The sequence below is a fragment of the Hyposmocoma kahamanoa genome, unplaced genomic scaffold, assembly GCF_003589595.1.
Source record: "Hyposmocoma kahamanoa isolate Upper Pololo Valley unplaced genomic scaffold, ASM358959v1 94, whole genome shotgun sequence".
In the NCBI taxonomy this organism is placed as follows: Eukaryota; Metazoa; Arthropoda; class Insecta; order Lepidoptera; family Cosmopterigidae; genus Hyposmocoma; species Hyposmocoma kahamanoa.
In genome coordinates, this window is record NW_020654878.1 from 177,364 (window position 1) to 186,282 (window position 8,919).

Here is an 8,919-nt window from a genome sequence, read left to right on the forward strand (position 1 = left end):
GTTCGAAAGTACCTTACACTGACTTCCACGCCCAGTTCATGTTGTCACTGAAGTCCTTATGGACAGAATATTGGAGAAAAGCGACTGCAATAAAAGCAAAGTGGTACACCAGCATACAAATGAGCCCGCCCGCCCAGCCTTGGTGGAATAAAACGAATCTAGAGTCACGGAAGCAGATAACTGCCATCAATAGAATGCGATTTGGCCACTGCAGAATTCCTGCTCACCTAAAGAGACTGGGAATCCTTCAAAATGATAAATGTCCTCATTGCACCGGAAAAACAATCGACTTACAACATATCATTTTCACCTGTGTTCAATACCGTTTTCATCGTCTAATACTTGTGGCAGAAATAAAGGACCTTTGTGTAGATGACAGTGATATTCCAAAAACACGTTCAATCGTTACTCTCAAGAAAAAACTTATTTAAACCAATATGTAATTTTATATTTAACACTGTGAACGAAATTTAAAGTGTTTTTGTTTTACTTTCTAAGTGTTATATTTTCGTTACGAAAGTGATTATTTTGACGATTGGCTTAAAAGTGCAAAGTACCCAGTGCCGTGAGAACCAATAAAAAAAAGTCCCTTTTTTATTAATGGTTTTGACTAGATACAAGTCCTTTGAGTCATGTCTTCGTTTAATTATCGGATACCCAGTAATATTCCATTGTAGTTCTAATAGATTGTTTTCAATTTCATTTAAATAACTTAGTTCACTTATTCGGTTTTTTTACATAGTCTTTTAAGCGGCGGTAGTCAATATTTATGTTTTCAGTTTCACATAGATCACATTATCTTCTATCACTTGGAACAAAAACTTTGAATTCGTAATTAGTGGCATTTTCAGGATAGTCTTTTGTGACTTGATTTCAGTTAAGGAATGTAGTTCTAACTTTCTTCATCGCTATTTCTTTTTTCGTTTTTTTCTTCATAATATACTTAAAATAAAATTAATAATCTTTGTAAAGACTAGTTGTAACTTCAAAAGCCTGCCATTTCCTTATTCGTCCCGCTTCAGATGAACCACAGAGTACTTTATATATAAATAAACTGCTAGCTCCCAAAGCGATAATACGTAGGTACAAAATGGATTGGAGTAATGCGCGGGTCTTGTATTTTCTAGAACCATATGTATGAAACCGAAGAACTCATTTGAAACCCAAAACATCCAAACCACAAAATTAAACACAAAGTTAACGATGCACGGAACCGTATTAATATTACAAAATTACCAGTCAATGAGTTGAAAGCGAAGAAGTTAATGGCAAATTTTCGTGCGTATCTTCGTAAGAAAAAAATTATCTATAATTTCGGGTATGGGGGTGGAAGATGTATATGAACCTATATGGTTCGTATATATACTGCCACGGAAAATTTTTTGGGCTCAGTGTATGGTTGCGAACGCACAATAGACACTGAAGATAATGTAAGTATTTTTATACCATTGTACATATATACGTAGGTGTCGCGTGCATGAAATGTAAACGTTCGTTAATTTTCGAATATATGTAGCATATATAATAATCCTAGATATACTTTTAAAACTACTGAATTTATTAAATTTTAGTTATTAGATTTTACGATTGTAATTGACACCAAATATAATTACCATGGATTTATATATTTCATAAACTAGATCGATATAATGTGGATATTATATAATATTATATAGGATAGATATATGGATAACTTTATTGGGTTATGTTAAGGTTTATTTTAAATAAAAGTAAAAACCGAGCTACGTGAGATAGGTCGAAGTAATGGTCTATCCTTGTCTAACAAGTTGCCAAGGCTAAATAAAATCATCTTACGTAGTGACTAGTGTATTAACTTTTTTAATTTTGGTTAAATAAAATTAGCTTAAAGGTAATATTCTTTTATTGCATTAATACAAAAAAAATATATCAACAATGACACCTTCTATTATGAAGTAGCATATCTAATAAATATACTAATTCGAATTATGAAATAATATTAGTAGTTTTGGTCATCCATAAGCGGCCACATTTTCTGTAAAAATTAAAAAGTTAAAAACAATGTGGCTGGCTGAAACATGAATGAAAGAGACACATTATGTACTACTTTGAAGCCTCACACTCGGCTCGTTTTGTTAACTTAGTGAGCGGTCCAGTTTAATATACAAGGCCGTGTAATTACCCCGTTTGAGTGTTGTCCGAGAATTTACAATAACCTTTTGTTGTATACATTTTAATGAAAATGCATTGTATAAATATTTACGAAAATAATATGGATACATACCATGAAATACCAAGAGTTTATATTTACCATTGATTGCAGTTTGTATACTTTTCTCTCAAAAAAAGCACACCTTTAAAAAAAACTCGTGTCCTTTGACTCGTGCTCGAAATACCGCCCACGACGCGATCGCACAAGTGGCGATGCGATGCACGACGCGAATAGCGAAGTGACCGTTTACACATGCGTGTCGTGCATCGCATTCGCCTATCGCACGAATGTGTGAACGCGTTTCAACCTCTCGACACGATTGTTTCGACGAAACACTTTGCACTATCTATTACTATCTATCTATCTATCTATCTATCTATTACTATCTATTACTTTACACTATCGTCGATTGTTTCGACGAAACATTCGTCGAAACAATCGACGATAGTGTAAACGCGGTGTAACATATACCTTGGAGTTCTAAATGTCCACTTTGTAAAAGAGTATTAGTTTTATACATATTTACATACATCCTATTAGCTAAAATTTTAACATACAATTTTTCGGTAAGATACTTAAGTCTTACTAAAATAGAAGGGATGCTTCAATTTCTAACGGGTTAATTGGTGTAGAGCAAATAGCCCCAGTAATCATTCTTGCATAACTTGTAATTTATGATACAAATTAGAACTAATATGATTTCCATAAACTACTAACCCATAGTCGTAGTGGCTTCTAACTATAGCTTTAAAAATGATGTTCAAAATTTTGGGATCCATCCTCCACTACACTAGCTAAAGTCTCATTATATTTACAGTTTTCGTCATTTTAGCTACAACTTTATGTACATGAGAATGAAAATTTAATTTAGAATAAAAAATTATACCTAAAAACTTCTTTTTTCTACTGTTTTAGTATTTACAGAACTATATACAAATCTAGAGAGTCATAATAACCAATTATTTTATTAAATATCATGACAGAGCTTTTAGAAGGATTTACATCTAATTTAAGTTTATTTTTATAATATACATGTAATTTGTTTAATGCTACATTTAAAATAGATTCTGCTTGTATTAAATTTTAATGAGAAGTATACTACACAATATCATCAGCATACTCAAGGATAGAGAGTCTTGGAACTGTTACATATCTATGTATTTGAGATGTGTATAATAGATAAATCAAAGATGACAAGGTCGCTCCTTGTAGTACTCCTTTAAAAGCTATCTTAGGACCGTGTAAACTGTTATTACATTTTAAAAACAATTAAAAATCCAACTACATACTTTGCCGGGTATATTAAAACTATGTAGTATTTGGACTAAAATCGACAAATCAACGTTCTCGAAAGTACCGCTTACGTCGAGAAAAGCACTAATTAAATAGCCATCATTGCAGAATGATTCCTGCATATCACCACAAAAAGTTAAAGTTAAAACACTGTCTATTGTACTACAGCCCTTACGAAACCCGAATTGGTCATGAGGAATAATTAGCACAGATTCTACATAAAAGCACCAATCTTGTTTTTAACATATTTTCAAAAATTTCACCTACACAAGAGGACAAGGAAATCGATCGATAGGAATCTTCAAACGTGTCGTCTGGTTTTAAAATGAACTATTGCTACAGATTTCCAAGAAACAGGTATGAAACTTTTTACCCATAGATCATTAAAGATGTTTAATAAAATTAACTTAGCTGTCGAATCAAGACGTTTTATTTATGGAGTGTCATCTATTCCTCGGGAAGTATCTTTTTTACTGTTCAAAGATAAGTTGAATTCTGAATTAGAAAAAGGTAATTTGAGATGCGTATTGAGTTCATTATATTCAAAAAAGTTTCTAAGATGATCTATGTCCACAGGTGGCTGACCAGGAGCTATTTTCTGCAAGAAATCTTGTAAAAATGAATCGTCTCTAGGTTTAAAAGATGTTTTTTTACAACACCACCATAACCATTATCGTTGTCAGTTGTCAGTCTTTTCGAAAAAAAAATGAAACCAAAATGAAGAAAAGGCTGTATGGTGGTATGTATGTATGTAAAAAATTATAACCGCTGATTCTTACCGAGTCTGTTTGTTTTATTAAGGACACAAATATCAACATTAAGTGAATTTAATAGCTGAGAAACAAGAGCAGATTTAGGTTAGAAAAACTTTGGATATTGTGCTGTACACGGAAGAAAAAAACAATGGAAGTGCCATAAGCCTCGGTTACTATCAGAACCGCGGTCGCCAAAACGCACACAGACAAATGATAAACACTTATGAAATCTTGGTAATTTGGTCGTAGGCATTGACTTACAAATATATGGACGTTGGGTCCGCGCTAAAAAGGTCCGCACTTGTAAGGCGCTAAAATCGTATACAGAGCGCGACACTCCGCTTTAGTCTTCATTTGTTCTACGGACAGCGCGATACTGCGATGACATTACAATTTAAATTTCGAATAGGTTGACTTGGGACATTTTTTTCGTGGTTTGTGTATTAGACCCGTCGTCCATTTATTTGTAAGTCAATGAAGAAGAAAGAGAAAAAAGTCAGAGTCAATGAGAAAAAAGTCGTAGGTCCTAATTTAAAAAGACGTAACAAGTCCTGGACTGTTAATATAATTTGAACTTTACCCAGTTCTTAAATCGTTGAAAGTGTAAGATCGTTTTTGCCAATTAATTGCGAAGTTTTGATTTTATTGAAATTTTATACAACGTGCTGCCATCTTGCGGCCAATAGCTGGACTACGATGCATGACTAACATCTGAATTAATAGAAAGTATTATCTCCTCGACAGCAGAGGACCTTTCGCTTGCACTAGTGATGCGCGCAGCGGAATTCTTGTGTTATCGATAAGTGATAATAATATTAAAGGATTTTTTTTCTGTATATATCGCGCTTTACTTTGTTTCCGTTTACTTTGATATAGAATAGCGTTTATCATCTATTTTAGACTCTCGCCTCTCCCGACTATCTTTTTATTATTATTATTAGGGTGGCTTCATTCAGGGCCTATGCGTCTACCTCATCACTGCGAGTATTGACTCATCTATGTAATCATCACTAATCACAAAGCAGAGCCAAGGCCATATTAGGAATACTCAATATATTAATATTTACAAAACAATATTAATATTAATATTTACAAAATAATAAAATTTTATTATATGTATAGTAATTATTATCAAGATACGATTTGCTACGTATACGAACATAATGCTATTTAGTAGCTAGCGTTCAAGCATCTCACCAGATGGCGTTTTAAAATTTTTTTTTGCGGCAACATTCAATAGCCGTTTTTTGAACTGTATTTGTTTTTAAATTTATATGGTTTACTTTTGCTATAACGCTCGCAAAATCGTGGCACTGTTTGTGTATTTTTTTGAAATTATTATATATAAAGCACAATTCACGCAGTTTTCATCATCTCCAAGGAACCTCCGCAAGAATAGAAGCGCGAACATAGCGTTTGGACCTTCAGAGCCAAATCAAACACAAAATTCAATTCAATGACCTTTGGACTTCTACGTCGGCAGCCCGACCGCAGAGGGATTTCGGCCTAATAAATTCAAGACGAGATTCCAGAGAGACGATCGGAGCGAGGTTTAGGCGTTGGAGGACCAGCATTTGACCCACATAATCGAAAATCACACATTTAGGTGCGGCCAACCATTCTCCCTAACCCCATTCCCTCCGACTCATTTGTGTGACACCGTGCTTTATTTTACGTTCCAGTGCTTGTGTTTCGCTTTTGTCGTCAGCTTCTTCGCGCAGCTAGCATCGACTGACCTCAAAGGTCCTTAAAAAACCGTAAATCCTTTCACATATCACCAGAATGAGCTTAGAACAGATTACTAAGACTACAGTCTGCGATAAGTCTACCTTGGGGGCAGTTGCAAAAAGTGAAACCGATAGTAATCTGCTTACGGAATTGACTAAGTCACGCGGCATCATCAAGGGCAGACTGACTAGGTTATCTAATTATATCAATAACATTTTAGGTGAGCAGTTGTCTGAGCAAAAACGCATTGATTTACGGTTACGTACACAAGGTGCTACTAGATTATTAGCTGAATTTAACGATCTTCAAGCACAAATCGAAAAAATCGTCCACGATTGTGATTTAGATGAACAATTAACCCAAGGAGAATTGTTTGAGGATAGCTATTACGGTGCACTTTCTACAGCGAAGCACCTTCTTAATTCTAGTGACTGTTAAAACTAGTGTAGTAGTAACAAATTACTATCTATTAAATTGCCCAGTATATCTATGCCTATATTTGACGGTGCGTATGAGCATTGGCTCGAGTTCAGAGACACTTTTTTGTCCTGAGTGCATAAATTCAAGGAAATTAGTGACATCCAAAAATTCCACTACTTGAAATCGTCATTGAAGGGGAGTGCAGAGTTGGTAATTGATTCTTTATAATTCTCAGCCAGCAACTATTCCGTAGCATGGGAGTTGCTGCTCAATAGATACAGCAATAGTAATTTATTGGTTCATAATCATGTTAAAGCACTATTTACAATGCAGAGCGTTTCTAGGGAATCACCTCAACTTCTTAGTCGTCTCATAGACACTGTACGTCCCACTCGCGCTCGGTTATTTCATCCAGCTTTGAGGTTATAATGAAAATTATTAGTGTCCCAGTACTCCGTAGGCTTGCCAAGTAGATACTAGGTAAGCTTAATACCGGATCGGATTGTATAACCTGTAAACGCTTAAGACGCAGAACTGCGGCTCCTTTAACGGGGAACTAGCCTAGGGAACGTCTTGATTCTGGTTTTCCTTTTAAGAGTGCCGGGGTGTATTACGCCGGGCCAATGCTCATATTAAATCGGAAGGGTAGAGGTGCTAGAACAACAAAATGCTATGTGTGCATCTTTATATGTATTATAATAAAATTTTCATTTATTATTTACGCTCCCCATTTTGGTGGTCTGTGGGAGGCAGGTGTAAAATCCTGCAAATATCATTTGAGACGCGTCATAGGTAACGCACATCTAACCTTTGAGGAGTTTAGCACGGTGTTGACACAAATAGAGGCTGTTCTTAACTCCCGTCCTACAAGTCCTATGTCTGCAGATCCACACGATTTCTCACCTTTAAGTCCAGCTCACTTCCTGGTCGGCCGGCCCCTTACTGCGCCTGCTTGTGACGACCTCACCAACGTACCTGCAAACCGGTGGAGCAGATTCCTCAACACTTCTGAGCTCGATGGGCGAAGGAGTACTTGTCCGAGCTCCAAACATGGATCATAAGGAAGAAGGACGCGCTACCATTGAAACCAGATATGCTCGTCATTATCAAAGACGACAACCTTCCACCCCTCAACTGGCATCTCGGGCGTATAGAGAGGATTATCCCTGGTTCGGACGGAGTGACCAGAGTGGCCGACATTCGCACGGCGTCGGGCATCATGAGACGCGCCTTCAGCAAAGAAAGCTGGTGCTTTCAAGGCCGGGGTGCTCACCAGATGGCGTTTTAAAATATTTTTTTACTGCGGCAACATTAAATAGCCGTTTTTTGAACTGTCTCCGTTTTTAAATTTTTGCTGTAACGCTCGCAAAATCGTGGCACTGTTTTTGTATTTTTTTGAAATTATAATGTATAAAGCACAACTCACGCAGTTGTCATCATCTCCAAGGAACCTCTGCAAGAATAGAAACGCGAACATATAGTTTAGGGGAAAATGGAAATAATTTACAAAATATAAACTGACTATAACATCATGCATCACACGAACAATAAGAATAGTGGTATGGTATAAAGAATTTGTTTGGATTTGTTGGCATAGTTATGTTGTTAATGTTGTAATGGATTTGTTGTCGAAGATATAAATGGTTGGATATCATACTAACATTTATTAAGCCTCTTCCACACATATGAACAGGCTTGTACATAAAATATACGATTCTGTCAAAAAATTGATAAAATCCTATAATAATATGATGTTGATAGTTTCTTTACAGAGGATAGAATTGAAAGATAACGTACTTATTTAACAGTTGCCTTTTAGATAATTTTAATTTTAGTTTTATTAAATGATGTATGCGGATATTAAAGTAGCGTGCAACTACAGCTTTTATTAATCAGTTACATGATTAGAGGTCGGATAGTCTCCCAATTGATGGCTGGAAATGGTATCGAAGCTATTTGTTCGAACAAACTGTCACAAAATTTTCATTATAACTTCTTTTTGAAAATTATTCCCACCAAAGTTTTTGACAAATGTCTCTGCACTTTGGCATATTGGGCATCGAATTTTGTCGTCAAGCTTCTATCCATTTTTCTTTTCGAAAAGGATCTTTTTGGAATCTGAAAAGATTACTAAGGTTGAACCTTACAAGATAATAATGATACTTTCATCATAACGATACATTCGCACGATATTTTGCAAGTAATTGACGATGTCATCCAACGATTGTGCCTATTTAAAACTCGAATAAAGGCAATATCAACAGTATCGATAATTTTATCGACACATTCTCTCTCTCAATCCGAAAGCTTTTTTGCTACTAGCGTGCAAACTTCGAGATGTATCCTTAGTTTTTCAAAAGATAAAATTCGACCATACTGCATTGAGATAGTGTTTATTTTCGTTTCTTACAGCACAAAAATAAATTCAATTAACAAAAAATTGAAATTTTATTGAAATAAGATTTACCGATGATATGTAATTCCACCACGGGTAATATTTTTGGTGCCGCTATTATTTTAAAAAAAAGGCAT